Source organism: Pinus tabuliformis, chromosome 2_1 (assembly GCF_031772625.1).
Source record: "Pinus tabuliformis cultivar Carrire ecotype Pingquan chromosome 2_1, CPIR1, whole genome shotgun sequence".
In the NCBI taxonomy this organism is placed as follows: domain Eukaryota; kingdom Viridiplantae; phylum Streptophyta; class Pinopsida; order Pinales; family Pinaceae; genus Pinus; species Pinus tabuliformis.
Genome location: NC_142299.1, coordinates 596,032,192 through 596,040,403, shown reverse-complemented (window position 1 = coordinate 596,040,403; position 8,212 = coordinate 596,032,192).

Sequence of the window (8,212 nt, the reverse complement as noted above, 5' to 3'; positions counted from 1 at the left end):
CAGAGCCTTCGTTGTCTTGGACTTTTTCTGGGTGACCGGTGATCCCTCGGCACATGATCGCTTGAGGTGGTCCTACGTCTCTATTTCTTGTTGTGGATCCTGTTCCAACTCCATTCCCTAAGCTGCCTGGTTCCTCGATGTGATTGGGCTCGTGGTGGCCTCCTACTACAACGCAGCTTGTTGTTCCTAGCATGTTTTTTTTGCCAGCTAAGTGAGTCATTGTTGGCGTTCCTTCTTCTACTGCTATGCGGTCAATCTATCGAGAACAACCTTGTCTGGGGCACACCATTCTAGAGGCCATGCTGCTAACACCGCGTAAATGGCATCATCTGTTGCAAGGAATGGGAGTGTGACCCAAGATTGCTCTGAATCCTTTCGCGCACGGATATACACATGATGCAAGTTTGCTTTGAATTGTCTTATATGGGCCTGACCCAAGTTCGGAAGAATTATTTAGCCAAGCAAATCCCGCAGCTACCGGCCCTTTCGACAACCACCCGCATAGCACAGACTGAGGTCTCACCCGAGGTAGTAGGGGAGGGTGTTGGAACCAGGTTTCCACACCCTTGGGATGTCTAGATGTGGTTTGGAGGTTTCGTGCCCCATTCTATAGCTTCATGTTGCGCTATATCTGCGCAGATCCTGAATACCTCTTCCTATCTATTAGCGTGCAGTCTACAGATCTAATCTATTGGATGAAGTATTGCAACTCAGATCTACTTTAGAATGGTCTTTAAGCAAACATTTATCAGATTTATTCAGTACGGGTATTAAGATTAAACCCGAATTCACTAGTATTCAATAAGCAATCATATGCGCATAGATCAAACAGTCTTATATTCATACAAAATGCCAGATTTGCGATAATTCAGATTTGACACAAAATATCTAGAAGGAACTTATCTTTATTTCCACTTATCACCAAGACATCCAGATCTGCCCTGCACACTCAGGTACAGGGGTTTGCGCACACAGCTGCAGACTCTTCTAGGCCTCTAAACACAGCTGTAGAGCCTCTGTCCACTTCCCAAACCCTCGACTTGGACTTACAGACGCTTTCAGAATGCTTTTCTCAAAAACCCATTATAGGATAGATCCAAAACCATTTATCAAAACTTAGCTACTCTACCCATAGAGCCTTTCTCTATTTATACCATTCCATGGACCGCGATCCATGGGCGGGCTAACTCCACTTTCATTTCTTTACATTATTTTTGGGTGGACTACCCCTTTGACTTTGACTTATTACAATTCACGCTCCGCGCATCCCATGGAGTCTTTACACTGATTTTACCCAAAATTGTGGGCTTTGCACCCCATGACCGTTGCACGAGGATTCTGCTACCCAACACTGCGTCAGCTGGCTTTGGCATTCGTGAGAGAAAATCAGCTACAAGGTTCTCTTTTCCAGGTCGATCCTTAATTGTGATGTCAAATTCCTGCAAGAGAATCAACCATCTTGTCACTCTTCCATTTGTAACAGGTTTATTTGCTAGATATTTAATGGTAGAGTGATCTGTATATAAAACTACAGGATATCCAGTTATATAATGTCTAAATTTATTTACAACATATATTACAGCTAAAAATTCTTTTTCAGTCACAGTATAGTTTAATTCAACAGGAGATAGATTTTTGCTAATATAATATATTGCATATGGCTTTTTATCTTCTTCCTATCCAAGAACTGCTCCGATTGTTGTGTCTGAAGCATTAGATGAAATCTGGAATGGCAAATCCCAGTTTGGGCCCCTTAGCACTGGGGCTGTTGATACAAGCCTTTTTAAATCCTCGAAAGCACTGTCACATTTATCTCTCCAAATGAAATCAATATTTCCTGTTACTGCATATAATGGTGCAGCAATCTGAGAAAAATGATTTATAAATCTTCTATAACAACCAGAAAATCCCAAAAAACTTTGTACCTCTGTTTGTGTGGTAGGGGTAGGTATTAACAGAATTATCTGAATTTTAGCCAGATCTACCTGTATTCCAGTTGCTGAGATATAATGACCTAAGATGAGTCCCTCGGTCATCATCATATGACACTTTTCATGGCTTAAACAGAGCCTGGTGGCAATGCATCTTTGCAACACTTTTTCTAATGTTTGTAATGCTGGCTCAAAGTCATCCCCATAAGGTGTGAAGTCATCCATATACACTTTGAGCCCTTCATTTATCAAATATAAAAAATGCTGGGTACAGCCCTCTGAAATGTGGCGAGTGCATTGCACAGCCCAAAGGGTAAGACCCTGTAAGCAAATGTTCCCCAAGGGCAAGTAAAGGTAGTTTTATCCTGATCTTCAGGGGCAATCTGAATCTGATTGTATCCACTGAAGCCATCTAGGAAAGAAAAGAATTTCTTCCCTGCCAATGTGTCCAAGACTTGGTCAATGAATGGAAGGGGAAAATGGTCTTTCTAGGTTGCTTTATTCAGTTCTCTATAGTCAACACATATCTACCACTTTCCATTCTTTTTTTGGCACCACTACTAATGGAGAGATCCACTTGCTGTCAGATATTGGGTAGATAAAGTTTACATCTAAAATTTTTTGCAATTCAGCTTTCACAATATCCTTAAGATGAGGATTTAATCTCCGTTGGGGTTGGCGAACGGGTCTAGCATCCTTTTTTGTACAGATGTGGTGCGTACACAACTGAGGATCAATTACTTTCATGTCTGGGTAATCCCATGCAAAGGCTTCTTTATATTTTCTCAGGAGTTGAACTAGCTTTTGCTCTTAGTCAACAGTCAGGTTTTGTTAATGTTCAAAGTTTTTCCTGGCTCAATTTCTATGGTTTTGCTATTATAAACAGAGGTGGTTGGTATTGATTGATCATTAGTATCTTTTAGGGGATCTTATTCTACATCATTCTCGAATGCTGCTTCGATATGTCACATTTTAGATGGGATCCGGCTTCCGGTTCGTTAATGTAAGCGTTAATGATGTCGTCTTCTGTTTGATCTTTAAATTTGAAAGCATCTTCTATGGTTAGCGATGATCTAATGTTTTCAGTTAAATATGATACAGGTTGTTTTCTGGTCTTGATTATTGTTAAACTTGGCTAAGCTGGAGGGTATAAGGCTAAATTCTTTACATTGCTTCCTCTTTGTATAGTCATGCTGCTTGGAGGAGTGGGATTTTTATACACAAATTTTTCAATTCTCCCAGAAGATCAAAATCAGGGTGTTCTATTGGGCGAGGTATGATTAGTCGTTCTGGGAATGGTGGAGAAGAGGTGGTTGCTTGTTCATGAGTTTTCTGTCTAACCAGATTCTCTTCTTATGGTGTTTGTTCTATAGGTAACGAATTTTCAATTTGAACATTTTTATCCCCCTCTGATTCTATTATACGCCCAGATCTTAATTGAAGGTCATTGCACTCCCTTAACTCAGTTTCTGTTTTTGGTCCTTCAATAATTTGCACATATTGAAGCGGTCTATTGTTGGGGTTTGAGTTGGGTTGGGCTGGGAGCTGCAGTCTTAAGTTGTTCTGGGGGTTTTGTTGCAATGTATAAGGTGCTGGTAGTGTGGGTTGAGGGAGGGGGATCTTTTCCAGTTCGACTGCCAGTTTTGACTCTGCGAGGTGGAGGGTGGCCATTGTGTTGAATATGCATTATTTTGCCAAAATGGTGGACAGTAAGGAAATTTCAGCCAATTGGTTTGATTTGTTTGATTTGGCCATGGTGACATGGGGAATGGCTGTTGTGACCAGCTGGGGAAAGGTGGTTGATTCTGCCACATTCCATTATACTACTGAGCATTATATTGAGGAGGCTGAAAAGAAGAGGATGGATCAATGGGCATACCTGTTTGTCGCGACTGCCATTGGCAATGCTGATTTAGTAGGTAAACCGGTTCTGTTTCTTCTTCTGCTTCTTTGTAGACTTCTTTCAGTCCTGGGAGTGATGGGCAACTTTCTGTGGTGTGATCTTTTGTACAGATGGCGTAGATTTTGACCGTATCCAGCGAGCACTCTTTATGGCTATGCTTCTTTCTACATCTAGGACAGAATATTACCAAGTTTTGTTCTACTTCTGCTTGCTTTTGTTTGGCTTGCATAATGTCCAACTGCGTTGTCAGAGTCCCTAGGATATCAGTTTTGAAATCCTCTAATAGATTGCCAATTTCTGTGCGAGTTATTCCTCCACCAGAGACTTTGTTATCCCTTGTGATCATGTCGCATTCTGCTGGCTTCAGTCTTGTGCTGCCTCTTGAACACCTGATGCACAAATTAATGATGTCAGCAAAATTTTCCTGATATATGTCACCTTTACCCATAATGTTTAATGTTTCAATCCATTGTTCTTTCATCCCTTTAATTAGTGTAGTTTTCAACACATTATCAGGCAAGGGCAAAGATGCATAAGGAGACCTCTGGAGATTGTATTGAAAGCGTTCTACATATTCCTCCAGTGTTTCACTAGGTCTTGCTGTCATTTGAAATATCTCATCTTTTAATTCTCTGGATCTGCAATAGTCCTGATATTTCTTTAGGAAGGAAGTTTTCATCTGATCCTAGTCATTTATAATGCCCCCACCTAACCCCATAAACCATCGTAAAGCTGCTCCTTTTAATGTGGAGGGAAATAACTTTAGCTTTTGGGGATCGGTGGTATAGTACCCCGGCACAATACATCAAACTCAAACAGAAATGCATCTGGATCCTTTGATGTTAGCCCATGGAAGGTAGGAATATTCTGGAGAGGAATGGCTTTCATAGGTGCATTGACTGTTGTGTCCACGATGGGATACTGCAGTGTGGAGGTCTGAGGTGTTGGTTGGTTCTGAGCCATTTGATCAAATATGTGCCAATACCCTTCTGGGATTTCCAGAGAGTTGTTCCTAGGATGACAGGAAGGGATGGGGATGAGCTTAACAACACTCCCTTGGTCTGGGATGATGAGTGTTCCTTGTTGAACTACCACCTGGGGGGATCTTGGCTCCTCAGTTTCTCCTATTTCTTCTTGGATAATCTTAACAACACTCCCCTTATCTGGGCTGCTGAGTGTTTGAATTATTTCATGAGGGGATCTTGGCTCCTCTGTTTCCCCTGTTTCTCCTCCTCCTTCACGGAGATTACTAGAATTCCCTTCTTGTAAAGAAATTGGGTGAGAATTTTCAATTTCTTGAAAATTTTGCTCAGTCTCTTCTATTTTGCTATGCACCTCAACAAAGGCTACAGATGGTGAATCTGTGGCCTGAAGGGAGCCAGTAGGTTGTCTGGAAGAAACTTTCCTAGGGCCTACTGATGGTTGAGATTCAGCTTTCTTAATGATGTCATCTATGAAAGTTGATCGACCAAGGGTCACTTGTCCCTTAGCTTTGTCGGGTTTGGGTAGTGGTTTTGGATTATTTTCAATTTTTTTTCTTCTCAGTCATACACAACTCAAATATTTACTTCTACCCTAAGTTCTTAACAATTCTGCTGGAAAGCGGGTGGGGGAGCAGGCATTTTACATGCTCCGTACGCAGGTTCTTACCTTCCGTTTTTAATACCCAATTCTCTCCTAACAGGAAATCATCAGATGTACACTACTCCTTGGAAATGGCTACACTCTCCCCAGCAACGGCACCAAAATGTTGAAGTATAAAAGTTGTCTTTCTAACTCCTAATTATCTTCACATTAGTTATCAATCTAGGCAAGACTTTCTATTTCAAGAGTGTACACAGTTTGTGGCAGCTATTTATTCAAGAGTAATGTTTCTATATTGCAGTACAATGCTTTCAAATACAAGAGTAAATGGATGCAGCTAGTGAACTCAAAATACAATTAAAAGAAAGCTTAACTTGCTAACAAAACCAAACCAAACATTCATTGAAGTATCAGTCAAGAATACAGTAACAATGACTCATTTCTCTTTTGACTAATTGATATGCCAAAATTATTTTCTAATCTAAACAACAAGGATCTCGGTCTGAGAGCATAGACAACAGTAGTCAATTCTCTTTACAGTGGAGAATCTCAAGATAGCACGCTGAACTAAATTACTAGATTGGAAATAGAATGCTGAACTCAAATGACTAAATCTAAAATCATAATAAGGAAATATTGAAACAGGTAATTGAATAACAACTTGAACCAATACTTCTGCAGCATGTAAAACAGAGTAATTACGTTAAGTTTGGGAATATGAAATAGCAAAGTGATGCGATAAATGGAAATCAAACCAAACCATCACGTGGCAGAAATCATAAAAGAATGATACAAGAACAAAAAGTGAATCCACCAGGGCTGGGCCTTTAGCCGCCAGTGAACACTGTCGGATTACTTTAGTATGAGAGAAGGAACAACAATTGTATTATATATTAATCATTTGTTAAATAGTTATAGCCAGTTCGTACTCTGTTTCAACAACGAGAGTCGATGATCAAAGTAAAAATACAATAGTAATTTTTGAATAATCTCCAATCCCCGTTCTCTTTACAATCGCTGCCTTTTATAACCGCCAAGCGGTAAGAAGGGTAAAATAGTAATAGTGATCCCTCGGGATCAAGAGATCCTGAGGGATTCACACAATTTTCCATCTTCAGTTAACTTTCTTTCCTTGCGCTGATGTTGTGATCTCCTTTGTTCTTATCCATAACTGCGCACTCCATCCTTGGCTTGCTGCCTGTACGCTATTTCCTGGCTAGGAACAATAGTTGTTCCATTTTGTCCTTTTCCTGCATAAGGAGTGATAACAATTAGCTAAATCGTGATGATAGATAATTTCCTTATTTTTACCATAATCCTTTAACACTTTAGGGTGTAGAAGGGATATAACTAAAGAAAAGGATAATGAAATAAATAATATATATATACCTTTTCGATGACTCAACAGACATTCATCCATACGGTGGCAGACTCTCCCCCTTCAGGTGTGTCCTCTCTGTCTTGGCATGTAGCCAACACCACCACCACCTGTTGCACCACCGTATGGAGGAAACTGCCTGCCCCGTGAAACCCACCACACAATTCGAATGTTTACCAAACACAATAACACGTCACTTACCACTCATGAGCCACGGAGCTCTAAGTAGTTAGTTCCAGTTCCATAACCATAACCATAATCTGTCGGCGAACAGGGGGCGCGTCACCATTCCCAGAATTGGGCGAGTCATTCTAGTAAGGGGACCAAGACCCGTGCCACCCACTATGCCACCTCTCTAGAGGAACAACCACAAACCAAAGGTATAACTATACTGAGGATGGTGGGATGATTTCTCCCGACCCACACTCTCCAGCCCCAGAGCGGAACCCCTAGTCACACCTGCTAATGAATTCCGCCCCCAGATCCCATGGCGATAATGACTGCAGGTTTCGATTCTCCACACATCCGCATTCACTGACCTCGCCCTACATTGTTGCCCCAAGCCACAGCCTTAGCCAGGATATCAATACCTCGTTGCTCTGTCTCGCCCAACATTCTCTCCTCATCGCCCAACAATTGCAACTGACCACCCTCTTGCCTATGTTGTGCGTCATGTAGTACTCGGAAAAGCAGGTTCCGAGTCCCAATGGTCCATTAACTCGTTCGTGCGACACGTGGAGGCCCATCCAGCTCTACTCTCCAACGCGCCTCCATTTATCTCTTGCCTTAATCACCCCATCGGAAATTATTAATTAGTTAATTAATAGTGTTAAAATATAATAATAATAATTTATAATTAATAAATAATAATAAAAATATTAATATTAATATATATAAATAATAAATAATAAATGTAGTTGATATATTTCTATCAAAATTTATTAACCACATTTATTAATGTAATTGTGTTAATTATAATTTAAATTATATCAAAATAAAAAATATCTAAACTATATTAAATTTTGTATTATTTATTTTCAAATAATAAAAATCTCTTGTAATATTCAAGTAAAATATTTATATTTAACTATTTATAAATAATAAAAATATCTCAAGTATCTCTATACATATATAAAACAAGAAAAAATTACTTTAGTAAAGAAAAAACCTGCATTCATGGTACTTTAGCATTCATGGTACTTAAAGTGAAACCACTTAGCATGGAGAGGATAGGAATCCGATGAATGTTTGAATTTTTTAAATATCATATTATTGTCTGTCCTGTCTGGATAATAACTTTTACTCTCTGTACTCATTTTGAATGGACAGTGATCATCATAATCAAAGTGCTTTAAACACCCAATGCTCAAGTGAGAACTGCTGGACTCAACATACTTTAATTTTGCAAAACAACGT